Genomic DNA, 14,181 nt, shown 5'->3' with positions numbered 1-14,181 from the left:
CAGCGGCGCAGGGGCGGCCGGGTGCAGTGTTAGAACAAGCGTCTGGTTCGCAATGGAAGTCAATGAGAGATCAAGGGATCTCTTCCGCGCTGCAGGCAGGCAAGGGGGGGCTTCCTCGGGGAAACCTCCACTTGGGCAAGGGAGAGGGACTCCTGGGGGTCACTTCTGCAGTGAAAGTCCGGTCCTTCAGGTCCTGGGGGCTGCGGGTGCAGGGTCCTTTCCAGGCGTCGGGACTTAGGTTTCAGAGAGTCGCGGTCAGGGGAAGCCTCGGGATTCCCTCTGCAGGCGGCGCGGTGGGGGCTCAGGGGGGACAGGTTTTGGTACTCACAATCGTAGAGTAGTCCGGGGGTCCTCCCTGAGGTGTTGGTTCTCCACCAGCCGAGTCGGGGTCGCCGGGTGCAGTGTTGCAAGTCTCACGCTTCTTGCGGGGAGATTGCAGGGTTCTTTAAAGCTGCTCCTTTGGATAAAGTTGCAGTCTTTTTGGAGCAGGTCCGCTGTCCTCAGGAGTTTCTTGTCGTCGTCGAAGCAGGGCAGTCCTCAGAGGATTCAGAGGTCGCTGGTCCCTTTGGAAGGCGTCGCTGGAGCAGAGTTCTTTGGAAGGCAGGAGACAGGCCGGTGAGTTTCTGGAGCCAAGGCAGTTGTGGTCTTCTGGTCTTCCTCTGCAGGGGTTTTCAGCTAGGCAGTCCTTCTTGTTTGTTGCAGGAATCTAGTTTCTAGGTTCAGGGAGAGCCCTTAAATACTAAATTTAAGGGCGTGTTTAGGTCTGGGGGGTTAGTAGCCAATGGCTACTAGCCCTGAGGGTGAGTACACCCTCTTTGTGCCTCCTCCCAAGGGGAGGGGGTCACATCCCTAATCCTATTGGGGGAATCCTCCATCTGCAAGATGGAGGATTTCTAAAAGTTAGAGTCACCTCAGCTCAGGACACCTTAGGGGCTGTCCTGACTGGCCGGTGACTCCTCCTTGTTATTCTCATTATTTTCTCCGGCCTTGCCGCCAAAAGTGGGGGCCGGGGCCGGAGGGGGCAGGCAACTCCACTAGCTGGAGTGTCCTGCGGTGCTGTGACAAAGGGGTGAGCCTTTGAGGCTCACCGCCAGGTGTTACAGCTCCTGCCTGGGGGAGGTGTTAGCATCTCCACCCAGTGCAGGCTTTGTTACTGGCCTCAGAGTGACAAAGGCACTCTCCCCATGAGGCCAGCAACATGTCTCTAGTGTGGCAGGCTGCTGGAACCAGTCAGCCTACACAGATAGTCGGTTAAGTTTCAGGGGGCACCTCTAAGGTGCCCTCTGTGGTGTACTTTACAATAAAATGCACACTGGCATCAGTGTGCATTTATTGTGCTGAGAAGTTTGATACCAAACTTCCCAGTTTTCAGTGTAGCCATTATGGTGCTGTGGAGTTCGTGTAAAACAGACTCCCAGACCATATACTCTTATGGCTACCCTGCACTTACAATGTCTAAGGTTTTGCTTAGACACTGTAGGGGCACAGTGCTCATACACTGGTACCCTCACCCATGGTATAGTGCACCCTGCCTTAGGGCTGTAAGGCCTGCTAGAGGGGTGTCTTACCTATACTGCATAGGCAGTGAGAGGCTGGCATGGCACCCTGAGGGGAGTGCCATGTCGACTTACTCATTTTGTTCTCACTAGCACACACAAGCTGGTAAGCAGTGTGTCTGTGCTGGGTGAGGGGTCTCTAGGGTGGCATAATACATGCTGCAGCCCTTAGAGACCTTCCCTGGCATCAGGGCCCTTGGTACCAGAGGTACCAGTTACAAGGGACTTATCTGGGTGCCAGGGTGTGCCAATTGTGGAATCAAAAGTACAGGTTAGGGAAAGAACACTGGTGCTGGGGGCTGGTTAGCAGGCCTCAGCACACTTTCAATTCAAAACATAGCATCAGCAAAGGCAAAAAGTCAGGGGGTAACCATGCCAAGGAGGCATTTCCTTACACCTTTCAAAAGAGCTATTACATGTAAAATTTGAACCTGTGGTTCTTAAAATAAACTAAGAAAAGATATTTTTCTATAACTGTAAGGAAATGCCTCCTTGGCATGGTTGCCCCCTGACTTTTTGCCTTTGCTGATGCTATGTTTACAATTGAAAGTGTGCTGAGGCCTGCTAACCAGGCCCCAGCACCAGTGTTCTTTCCCTAACCTGTACTTTTGTATCCACAATTGGCAGACCCTGGCATCCAGATAAGTCCCTTGTAACTGGTACTTCTAGTACCAAGGGCCCTGATGCCAAGGAAGGTCTCTAAGGGCTGCAGCATGTCTTATGCCACCCTGGAGACCTCTCACTCAGCACAGACACACTGCTTGCCAGCTTGTGTGTGCTAGTGAGGACAAAACGAGTAAGTCGACATGGCACTCCCCTCAGGGTGCCATGCCAGCCTCTCACTGCCTATGCAGTATAGGTAAGACACCCCTCTAGCAGGCCTTACAGCCCTAAGGCAGGGTGCACTATACCATAGGTGAGGGTACCAGTGCATGAGCATGGTACCCCTACAGTGTCTAAACAAAACCTTAGACATTGTAAGTGCAGGGTAGCCATAAGAGTATATGGTCTGGGAGTTTGTCAAACACGAACTCCACAGCACCATAATGGCTACACTGAAAACTGGGAAGTTTAGTATCAAACTTCTCAGCACAATAAATGCACACTGATGCCAGTGTACATTTTATTGTAAAATACACCCCAGAGGGCACCTTAGAGGTGCCCCCTGAAACTTAACCGACTATCTGTGTAGGCTGACTAGTTTTAGCAGCCTGCCACAAACCGAGACATGTTGCTGGCCCCATGGGGAGAGTGCCTTTGTCACTCTGAGGCCAGTAACAAAGCCTGCACTGGGTGGAGATGCTAACACCTCCCCCAGGCAGGAATTGTCACACCTGGCGGTGAGCCTCAAAGGCTCACCTCCTTTGTGCCAACCCAGCAGGACACTCCAGCTAGTGGAGTTGCCCGCCCCCCCCGGCCAGGCCCCACTTTTGGCGGCAAGGCCGGAGAAAATAATGAGAAAAACAAGGAGGAGTCACTGGCCAGTCAGGACAGCCCCTAAGGTGTCCTGAGCTGAGGTGACTCTGACTTTTAAAAATCCTCCATCTTGCAGATGGAGGATTCCCCCAATAGGGTTAGGATTGTGACCCCCTCCCCTTGGGAGGAGGCACAAAGAGGGTGTACCCACCCTCAGGGCTAGTAGCCATTGGCTACTAACCCCCCAGACCTAAACACGCCCTTAAATTTAGTATTTAAGGGCTACCCTGAACCCTAGAAAAGAAGATTCCTGCAACTACAAGAAGAAGGACTGCCTAGCTGAAAAACCCCTGCAGAGGAAGACAAGAAGACGACAACTGCCTTGGCTCCAGAAACTCACCGGCCTGTCTCCTGCCTTCCAAAGATCCTGCTCCAGCGACGCCTTCCAAAGGGACCAGCGACCTCGACATCCTCTGAGGACTGCCCCTGCTTCGAAAAGACAAGAAACTCCCGAGGACAGCGGACCTGCTCCAAGAAAGGCTGCAACTTTGTTTCCAGCAGCTTTAAAGAACCCTGCAAGCTCCCCGCAAGAAGCGTGAGACTTGCAACACTGCACCCGGCGACCCCGACTCGGCTGGTGGAGATCCAACCCCTCAGGAGGGACCCCAGGACTACTCTAAGACTGTGAGTACAAAAACCTGTCCCCCCTGAGCCCCCACAGCGCCGCCTGCAGAGGGAATCCCGAGGCTTCCCCTGACCGCGACTCTTTGAATCCTAAGTCCCGACACCTGGGAGAGACCCTGCACCCGCAGCCCCCAGGACCGGAAGGACCGGACTTTCACTGGAGGAGTGACCCCCAGGAGTCCCTCTCCCTTGACCAAGTGGAGGTTTCCCCGAGGAATCCCCCCCTTGCCTGCCTGCAGCGCTGAAGAGATCCCTAGATCTCCCATTGACTTCCATTACAAACCCGACGCTTGTTTCTACACTGCACCCGGCCGCCCCCGCGCCGCTGAGGGTGAAATTTCTGTGTGGGCTTGTGTCCCCCCCGGTGCCCTACAAAACCCCCCTGGTCTGCCCTCCGAAGACGCGGGTACTTACCTGCAAGCAGACCGGAACCGGGGCACCCCCTTCTCTCCATTCTAGCCTATGTGTTTTGGGCACCACTTTGAACTCTGCACCTGACCGGCCCTGAGCTGCTGGTGTGGTGACTTTGGGGTTGCTCTGAACCCCCAACGGTGGGCTACCTTGGACCAAGAACTAAGCCCTGTAAGTGTCTTACTTACCTGGTTAATCTAACAAATACTTACCTCCCCTAGGAACTGTGAAAATTGCACTGTGTCCACTTTTAAAACAGCTATTTGTGAATAACTTGAAAAGTATACATGCAATTTTGATGATTTGAAGTTCCTAAAGTACTTACCTGCAATACCTTTCGAATGAGATATTACATGTAGAATTTGAACCTGTGGTTCTTAAAATAAACTAAGAAAAGATATTTTTCTATACAAAAACCTATTGGCTGGATTTGTCTCTGAGTGTGTGTACCTCATTTATTGTCTATGTGTATGTACAACAAATGCTTAACACTACTCCTTGGATAAGCCTACTGCTCGACCACACTACCACAAAATAGAGCATTAGTATTATCTCTTTTTACCACTATTTTACCTCTAAGGGGAACCCTTGGACTCTGTGCATGCTATTCCTTACTTTGAAATAGCACATACAGAGCCAACTTCCTACAATAACAAAACCTATTGGCTGGATTTGTCTCTGAGTGTGTGTACCTCATTTATTGTCTAGGTGTATGTACAACAAATGCTTAACACTACTCCTTGGATAAGCCTATTGCTCGACCACACTACCACAAAATAGAGCATTAGTATTATCTCTTTTTACCACTATTTTACCTCTAAGGGGAACCCTTGGACTCTGTGCATGCTATTCCTTACTTTGAAATAGCACATACAGAGCCAACTTCCTACAACTTCTAACTCCACTCCAGCTAAAACTGGAATGGCCAGTCTCCAAGTGGGATCAACAGTGTGCCCAGAGCAAATCAGGTGTCACACTGAAGCTACATTAGTCTCTGAGGGTGGGGTGGATTTAGCCACACTGGCTGCCTGGCCCCCTAACATGCAAAAATACAGGCAGCAGCTCTTAATTAATGGGACAAGTGTAGAGGGCCTGAGGGATACAGGTGCCAGTGTCACTATGGTGACAGAGAAACTGGTTTCCCCTGGCCAATACCTGGCTGGACAAACTTATCCAGTCACCAACGCTGACAATCAGACTAAAGTACATCCCATGGCTATGGTAACTTTAGAGTGGGGAGGGGTCAATGGCCTGAAACAGGTGGTGGTCTCCTCAAATATCCCAGTAGACTGTTTGCTTGGAAATGACCTGGAGTCCTCAGCATGGGCTGAGGTAGAACTCAAAACCCATGCAGCCATGCTGGGTATCCCTGAACTGGTGTGTGTCAAGACAAGGGCACAGTGCAAGGCACAGGGTGAAAAGGTAGAGCTGGAGTCTGGAAGAAAGGCCCAGCCTACCAAGAGAAAAGGAAAGTCAGCTAGGAAACCAGCTGCAACACAACAAGAAAAAGAGAACCTCTCTTCTCGGGAAGAAGTTCTGCCCTCTGAGGAAACTGAGCCTATGGAGCTGGAACCTTATCAGGTTGAGCTCTTAGGCCCAGGGGGACCCTCAAGGGAAGAGTTGTGTAAGGGACAAGAAACCTGTCCCTCTCTTGAAGGCCTTAGGCAGCAAGCAGCTGAAGAGTCCAAAGGCAAGAAAAATTGAACACATAGGGTCTATTGGGAAGATGGACTCCTGTACACTGAGGCAAGAGATCCCAAACCTGGTGCCACTAGGAGAGTGGTAGTGCCTCAGGCGTTCAGAGAGTTTATTCTGATCTTAGCCCATGATATTCCCCTTGCTGGGCATTTGGGACAAACCAAGACGTGGGAGAGGTTAGTCAACCACTTCTACTGGCCCAACATGTCCCAGAAGTTTAAGGAGTTTTGCATCTCCTGTCCCACCTGTCAAGCCAGTGGTAAGACAGGTGGACATCCAAAGGCCCCCCTCATTCCACTTCCTGTGGTGGGGGTCCCCTTTGAAAGAGTGGGTGTGGACATAGTGGGTCCACTTGAACCTCCCACAGCCTCAGGAAATATGTAAATATGTACATCCTAGTAGTAGTGGATCATGCTACTAGGTATCCTGAAGCTATTCCCCTTAGGTCGACTACTGCCCCGGCAGTAGCCAAGGCCCTCATTGGTATCTTTACCAGAGTGGGCTTCCCTAAGGAGGTGGTGTCTGACAGAGGTACCAACTTCATGTCAGCATACCTGAAACACATGTGGAATGAGTGTGGAGTGACTTATAAATTCACTACACCCTATCATCCACAAACTAATGTCTTGTTGAATCTCTCAACAAGGCAATTAAAGGGCATGATCATGGGGCTCCCAGAAAAACTCAAAAGGAGATGGGATGTCCTCCTGCCATGTCGGCTTTTCGCTTACAGAGAGGTGCCTCAGAAGGGAGTAGGGTTCTCACCCTTTGAACTTCTGTTTGGCCACCCTGTAAGGGGACCACTAGCTCTTGTGAAAGAAGGCTGGGAGAGACCTCTTCATGAGCCTAAACAAGACATAGTGGACTATGTACTTGGCCTTCGCTCAAGGATGGCAGAGTACATGGAAAAGGCAAGCAAAAACCTTGAGGCCAGCCAACAGCTCCAGAAGTGTTGGTATGACCAAAAGGCTGCACTGGTTGAATTTCAACCAGGGCAGAAAGTCTGGGTTTTGGAGCCTGTGGCTCCCAGGGCACTTCAGGACAAATGGAGTGGCCCTTACCCAGTGCTAGAGAAGAAGAGTCAGGTCACCTATCTGGTAGACCTGGGCACAAGCAGGAGCCCCAAGAGGGTGATCCATGTGAACCGCCTTAAACTCTTCCATGACAGGGCTGATGTGAATCTGTTGATGGTAACAGATGAGGACCAGGAAGCTGAGAGTGAGCCTCTCCCTGATCTCCTCTCATCAGACCCTAAAGATGGCTCAGTGGATGGAGTGATCTATTCAGACACCCTCTCTGGCCAACAGCAAGCTGACTGTAGGAAGGTCCTACAACAGTTTGCTGAGCTCTTTTCCCTAACCCCTGGTCAGACACACCTGTGTACCCATGATGTGGACACAGGAGACAGTATGCCTGTCAAAAACAAAATCTTCAGACAGTCTGATCAAGTTAAGGAAAGCATCAAGGTGGAAGTCCACAAGATGCTGGAATTGGGAGTAATTGAGTACTCTGACAGCCCCTGGGATAGCCCAGTGGTCTTAGTCCCCAAACCTCACACCAAAGAAGGAAAGAGAGAGATGAGGTTTTGTGTGGACTACAGAGGCCTTAATTCTGTCACCAAGACAGATGCCCATCCCATTCCAAGAGCTGACGAGCTAATTGACAAATTAGGTGCTGCCAAATTCTTAAGTACCTTTGACTTAACAGCAGGGTACTGGCAAATCAAAATGGCACCTGGAGCAAAAGAAAAGACAGCATTCTCCACACCTGATGGGCATTATCAGTTCACTGTTATGCCCTTTGGTTTAAAGAATGCCCCTGCCACCTTCCAAAGGTTGGTGAATCAAGTCCTTGCTGGCTTGGAGTCCTTCAGTGCAGCTTATCTTGACGATATTGCGGTCTTTAGCTCCAACTGGCAGGATCACCTGGTCCACCTGAAGAAGGTTTTGAAGGCTCTGCAATCTGCAGGCCTCTCTATCAAGGCATCCAAATGCCAGATAGGGCAGGGAACTGTGGTTTACTTGGGACACCTTGTAGGTGGAGGCCAAGTTCAGCCACTCCAGCCTAAGATCCAGACTATTCTGGACTGAGCAGCTCCAAAAACCCAGACTCCAGTCAGGGCATTCCTTGGCTTGACTGGGTACTATAGGAGGTTTGTGAAGGGATATGGATCCACTGTGACAGCCCTCACAGAACTCACCTCCAAGAAAATGCCCAAGAAAGTAAACTGGACTGTAGAATGCCAACAAGCCTTTGACACCCTGAAACAAGCTATGTGCACAGCACCAGTTCTAAAAGCTCCAGATTACTCCAAGCAGTTCATTGTGCAGACAGATGCCTCTGAACATGGGATAGGGGCAGTTTTGTCCCAAACAAATGATGATGGCCTTGACCAGCCTGTTGCTTTCATTAGCAGGAGGTTACTCCCCAGGGAGCAGCGTTGGAGTGCCATTGAGAGGGAGGCCTTTGCTGTGGTTTGGTCCCTGAAGAAGCTGAGACCATACCTCTTTGGTACTCACTTCCTAGTTCAGACTGACCACAGACCTCTCAGATGGCTGATGCAAATGAAAGGTGAAAATCCAAAACTGTTGAGGTGGTCCATCTCCCTACAGGGAATGGACTTTATAGTGGAACACAGACCTGGGACTGCCCATGCCAATGCAGATGGCCTTTCCAGGTTCTTCCACTTAGAAAATGAAGACTCTCTTGGGAAAGGTTAGTCTCATCCTCTTTCGTTTGGGGGGGGGGGGGTTGTGTAAGGAAATGCCTCCTTGGCATGGTTACCCCCTGACTTTTTGCCTTTGCTGATGCTATGTTTTGAATTGAAGGTGTGCTGAGGCCTGCTAACCAGGCCCCAGCACCAGTGTTCTTTCCCTAACCTGTACTTTTGATTCCACAATTGGCACACCCTGGCATCCATGTAAGTCCCTTGTAACTGGTACCCCTGGTACCAAGGGCCCTGATGCCAGGGAAGGTCTGTAAGGGCTGCAGCATATCTTATGCCACCCTGGGGACCCCTCACTCAGCACAACAACACTGCTTGCCAGCTTGTGTGTGCTGGTGAGAACAAAACGAGTAAGTCGACATGGCACTCCCCTCAGGGTGCCATGCCAACCTCACACTGCCTATGCAGTATAGATAAGTCACCCCTCTAGTAGGCCTTACAGCCCTAAGGCAGGGTGCACTATACCATAGGTGAGGGCACCAGTGCATGAGCACTGTGCCCCTACAATGTCTAAGCCAAACCTTAGACATTGTAAGTGCAGGGTAGCCATAAGAGTATATGGTCTGGGAGTCTGTCAAACACAGACTTCACAGCACCATAATGGCTACACCGAAAACTGGGAAGTTTGGTATCAAACTTCTCAGCACAATAAATGCACACTGATGCCAGTGTACATTTTATTGTAAAATACACCCCAGAGGGCACCTTAGAGGTGCCCCCTGAAACCTTAACCGACTATCTGTGTAGGCTGACTGGTTCCAGCAGCCTGCCACAACCGAGACATGTTGCTGGCCCCATGGGGAGAGTGCCTTTGTCACTCTGAGGCCAGTAACAAAGCCTGCACTGGGTGGAGATGCTAACACCTCCCCCAGGCAGGAGCTGTCACACCTGGCGGTGAGCCTCAAAGGCTCACCCCTTTGTGCCAGCCCCGCAGGACACTCCAGCTAATGGAGTTGCCCGCCCCCTCAGGCCACGGCCCCCACTTTTGGCGGCAAGGCCAGAGAAAACAATGAGAATAACAAGGAGGAGTCACTGGCCAGTCAGGACAGCCCCTAAGGTGTCCTGAGCTAAAGTGACTCTAACTTTTAGAAATCCTCCATCTTGCAGATGGAGGATTCCCCAATAGGATTAGGGATGTGACCCCCTCCCCTTGGGAGGAGGCACAAAGAGGGTGTACCCACCCTCAGGGCTAGTAGCCATTGGCTACTAACCCCCCAGACCTAAACACGCCCTTAAATTTAGTATTTAAGGGCTCCCTTGAACCTAAGAATTTAGATTCCTGAAACTACAAGAAGAAGAAGACTGCTGAGCTGAAAAATCCCTGCAGAGGAAGAACAGAAGACACCAACTGCTTTGGCCCCAGTCCTACCGGCCTGTCTCCTGCCTTCCAGAGAAACCTGCTCTAGCGACGCTTTCCAAAGGACCAGCGACCTCTGAATCCTCTGAGGACTGCCCTGCTTCAAGAAAGACAAGAAACTCCCGAGGACAGCGCCACTGCTCCAAAAGAACTGCAACTTTGTTTCAAGGAGCAGATTTAAAGACCCCTGCAAGTCCCCGCAAGAAGCGTGAGACTTGCAACACTGCACCCGGCGACCCCGACTCGACTGGTGGAGAACCAAAACCTCAGGGAGGACCCTCCGGCGACTCAGAGACCGTGAGTAACCAAAGTTGTCCCCCCTGAGTCCCCACAGCGACGCCTGCAGAGGGAATCCCGAGGCTCCCCCTGACCGCGACTGCCTGAACTCCATTTCCCCGACGGCTGGACAAGACCCTGCACCCGCAGCCCCCAGCACCTAAAGGAATGGAACTCCTGTGCAGAAGTGACCCCCAGGAGGCCCTCTCCCTTGCCCAGGTGGTGGCTACCCCGAGGAGCCCCCCCCTTGCCTGCCTGCAACGCTGAAGAGATCCCTTGATCTCTCATTGAAAACTACAGAGAACCCGACGCTTGTTTGCACACTGCACCCGGCCGCCCCCGCGCCGCTGAGGGTGTACTTTTTGTGCTGACTTGTGTCCCCCCCGGTGCCCTACAAAACCCCCCTGGTCTGCCCTCCGAAGACGCGGGTACTTACCTGCTGGCAGACCGGAACCGGGGCACCCCCTTCTCTCCATTGAAGCCTATGCGTTTTGGGCACCTCTTTGACCTCTGCACCTGACCAGCCCTGAGCTGCTGGTGTGGTAACTTTGGGGTTGCTCTGAACCCCCAACGGTGGGCTACCTTGGACCCAAATCTGAGACTTGTAAGTGATTTACTTACCTGACAAAACTAACAAAAACTTACCTCCCCCAGGAACTGTGAAAATTGCACAAAGTGTCCACTTTTAAAACAGCTTATTGTGTTTTATGTAAAAAGTATACATGCTAATGTAATGATTCTAAGTTCCTAAAGTACTTACCTGCAATACCTTTCAAATGAGATATTACATGTAGAATTTGAACCTGTGGTTCTTAAAATAAACTAAGAAAAGATATTTTTCTATAACAAAACATATTGGCTGGATTTGTCTCTGAGTGTGTGTACCTCATTTATTGCCTGTGTGTATGTACAACAAATACTTAACACTACTCCTTGGATAAGCCTACTGCTCGACCACACTACCACAAAATAGAGCATTAGTATTATCTCTTTTTGCCACTATCTTACCTCTAAGGGGAACCCTTGGACTCTGTGCATGCTATTCCTTACTTTGAAATAGCACATACAGAGCCAACTTCCTACACCCTCCAAATGTATTGCCTATTTGCTGATAATGTTAGAGAAAATCTATAACGGAAAAGTGTGATAAGATTTGTACATATCTCAAACATTCAAAAAAAAATCTAGAACAGTGTACAACTTTAGTAAGTCACAGCTACCTTAGAATTTGTGACCACATGTGAACAGCACTGTTTTTTCACAGCGAGTTTTTCTCATTAAATGTTTTTTTTTTTTATAATACCCAAGCAAGGGCTCCTATTGTCCTTGTTCTGTTCCTGTCACTGGCACTAGGCCCAACCGTACAAATGATACAGCATTTTTATTGGCACAAGTGTGGCAAAGCTTGGTGGTAGGAATGTTGTGGATTCCTGCAGATTCCACAAGTTTCCATCACAGAAATAGAAGGAGAATATGAGATTTCAGGCAAAGTTTGAGGTTTGCAGTGCATTGTGGGTAGAAAGCCCTCATGTGATCCATACAAGTCACCCCATCCTGGGTTCCCCTAGATGTCTAGTTTTCAAAATGTTCAGTTTTGATGGGTTTCCCTAGGTGCCGGTTGAGCTAGGGCCCAAAAACCACAGCTACCTAACTTTGCAAAAACTGGTCAGTTTTGAGTGGAAAAACCTGATGTATCTATGTTTTGGGTCATTTTCTGTTGCAAGAACTAGGCCTCCACACTCATGTGAGTTACAATTTTTATCAGAAGACTTAGGAGAATGCTGGATGTAAGGACGTTTGTGGCTTCCCACAGATTTCAAAACTTTCCATCACAGAAACATGAGGAAATGTGCTTTTTAGTCAAACTTTGAGGTTTGCAAGAGATTCTGGGTAAAAAACCTGGCGAGAGCCATGTAAGTCACCACATCTTAGATTCCTCTAGGTGTCTAGTTTTTTTTAAATGTACAGGTTTTCTGGGTTTCCAAAGGTGTCAGCTGAGTAAGGGCCCAAAAACCATAGCTACCCCTACTTTGCAAAAAGTAGGTCAGTTTTGCGTGGAAAATGTAATGCATCCATTTTGTGTTTTGGGCCGTTTCCTGTTGCAGGCATAAGGCCTACACAAGCAAGGTACCATTTTTATCAGCAAACTTAGGGGTACACAGTATAATGGAACAGGTGTTATTACCAATTGCAGTTCTCTTCCACATGTAAGAAAGAAGTCATTTTGAGAAATGTCCTCTAACTCGCATGCTACTATGGGTACCCACAAATTCAAAGATGTGCACATAACCCCTGCTTCTAAACTCCATATCCTGTGCCCATTTGGGAAATACAAAGGTTTCCTTGATTCCTATTTTTCACTATTTATATTTTACCATATGAACTGCTCTGTATCCGGTACACAATGAAAACAAACCCTATATATCACCACAAAAGGAAGGGTGTTGCAGATGTAACGGTATATCGCTTTTTTTAATCTGCCATTGTGATGTTACAAATGAAAATGTCACAAATGCCCATTTTTTCTTACTAATTTTCAATATTTTTTATTTCTAAACTGAGTTTATTTGGGAAAACCTTGAAGGATGTAGTCAAATGACCCCCCCCCCCCCTTGTTTAATTCAGAATTTTGTCTAGTTTTCAGAAATGTATAGCTTTCAGGGATCTACCAGGGGTTTCACACTTGTTTCCATCACAAACTGGGAAGTGATTGAAAGCACAAAAATAGAAAAAAAAATGTGCCATCTCCCAGTAAAATGCCAAAACTGTGTTAAAAAAATGTGATTGTCTGCCTGTTCCTGAAATCTGGGAAGATGGTGATTTTAGCATCACAAAACTTCCATTGATGACATTTGCAGGGAAAAAACATTACACTTTTTTCTAAAGCACTTTTTTCCCATTTTTCCACAAAAAAACAAAATGTAGCTATATTTTGGCTAATTTCTCAGTCACCTCCTGGAGAATCCACAAACCCTGGGTATCTTTAGAATCCTCAGGATGATGGGAAGAGGACGCAAATTTGGTGTGCATAGCTTATGTGGACAAAAAGTTATGGAGTCCTAAGCGTGAACTACCCCGAATAGTCAAAGAAAGGCTTAGCGGGGGACGTTTCTAGCAGTGAAAAGGTTACAGAAAGATGGCAGAACAAAATTACTTCATTGTATTCCTGGTGTGAAAACATAAGCATCTATTCTTATGTATGTCAAAATTATTGTTTTTCATACGTATATAAATTCACATCGTTATGTGTACCAATATATTTTATAATCAAATGTGGATGAGATTTCTCGTAGAACTGAGGTGACCTTTAGCCTCAGTTGTACTTGCTAACCTTCATGGATCTGGTAGGCCCAGACGCTATTCAATTCATAGTACATTTGCACATTTTTGCAAAGTGTAACTTCGTTTTCAGTGTTAGTAACTAGAGGTGGGATTTCAGGACAATAAATTCAGTACTGTATGCAAGAATAGCTTTTCTGTAAGGACGTCTCGCGCTTCTTTGGGGAGAAGATCACGCCACTTCCTCTGAAAGTAGCAAGTTTCAGACATGAGGTTAGGCTCCGTAGACTTGTCATAAGAGAATACAAAAAACTAAAATTTCATGAGAGTTAGCATACATGCTCTGTCTGTTTTTGGGTGAGAGCACTGGTTGGCTCAAATGACAAATGCCTTTTATTTGTTGTGCTGCTGACTATTTTTTGCATAAAACACAAAGTAGGCGTTTTGGCTTCCTGATGTGTTGTCTTTTAACACTGGAATAAAACTGAAGAAAAAAAAGACTGGGAGTAATTTTTGGCTGCTGCTAGCGCCAAGAAAGCTCTAAGTAGCAGTAACTATGTATGGCTAAACTGTAACGGAAGTAATATGCAAAAAGGTGATCTACTAGAGATGATAATCTTTCGCTTTTATCTGTATGTCCCAACATAGGGAAATGTACACACGCGCACTTGGGAACATATTTCTAACGTTTTATTTAAAAGAAAAACTTGGCTTAGAATAATGAGAAAAAGTGCAGACGATAAAAAAGACAAACTATTGTTAAAGTGGCAAAACAAATC

The 14,181-nt window shown here is 48.2% G+C and overlaps 1 protein-coding gene across 5 annotated transcripts in view; it reads right to left on the bottom strand.

Moving 5' to 3' along the window:
- TIAM1 (TIAM Rac1 associated GEF 1) overlaps nt 1–14,181 on the bottom strand; it is a 537,211-nt gene that overhangs the window by 148,615 nt on the left and 374,415 nt on the right. The gene's annotated exons all lie outside the window — the stretch shown is intronic.

The sequence above is a fragment of the Pleurodeles waltl genome, chromosome 8, assembly GCF_031143425.1.
Source record: "Pleurodeles waltl isolate 20211129_DDA chromosome 8, aPleWal1.hap1.20221129, whole genome shotgun sequence".
Lineage (NCBI taxonomy): Eukaryota > Metazoa > Chordata > Amphibia > Caudata > Salamandridae > Pleurodeles > Pleurodeles waltl.
This window is presented reverse-complemented; position numbering and strand designations above follow the sequence as displayed.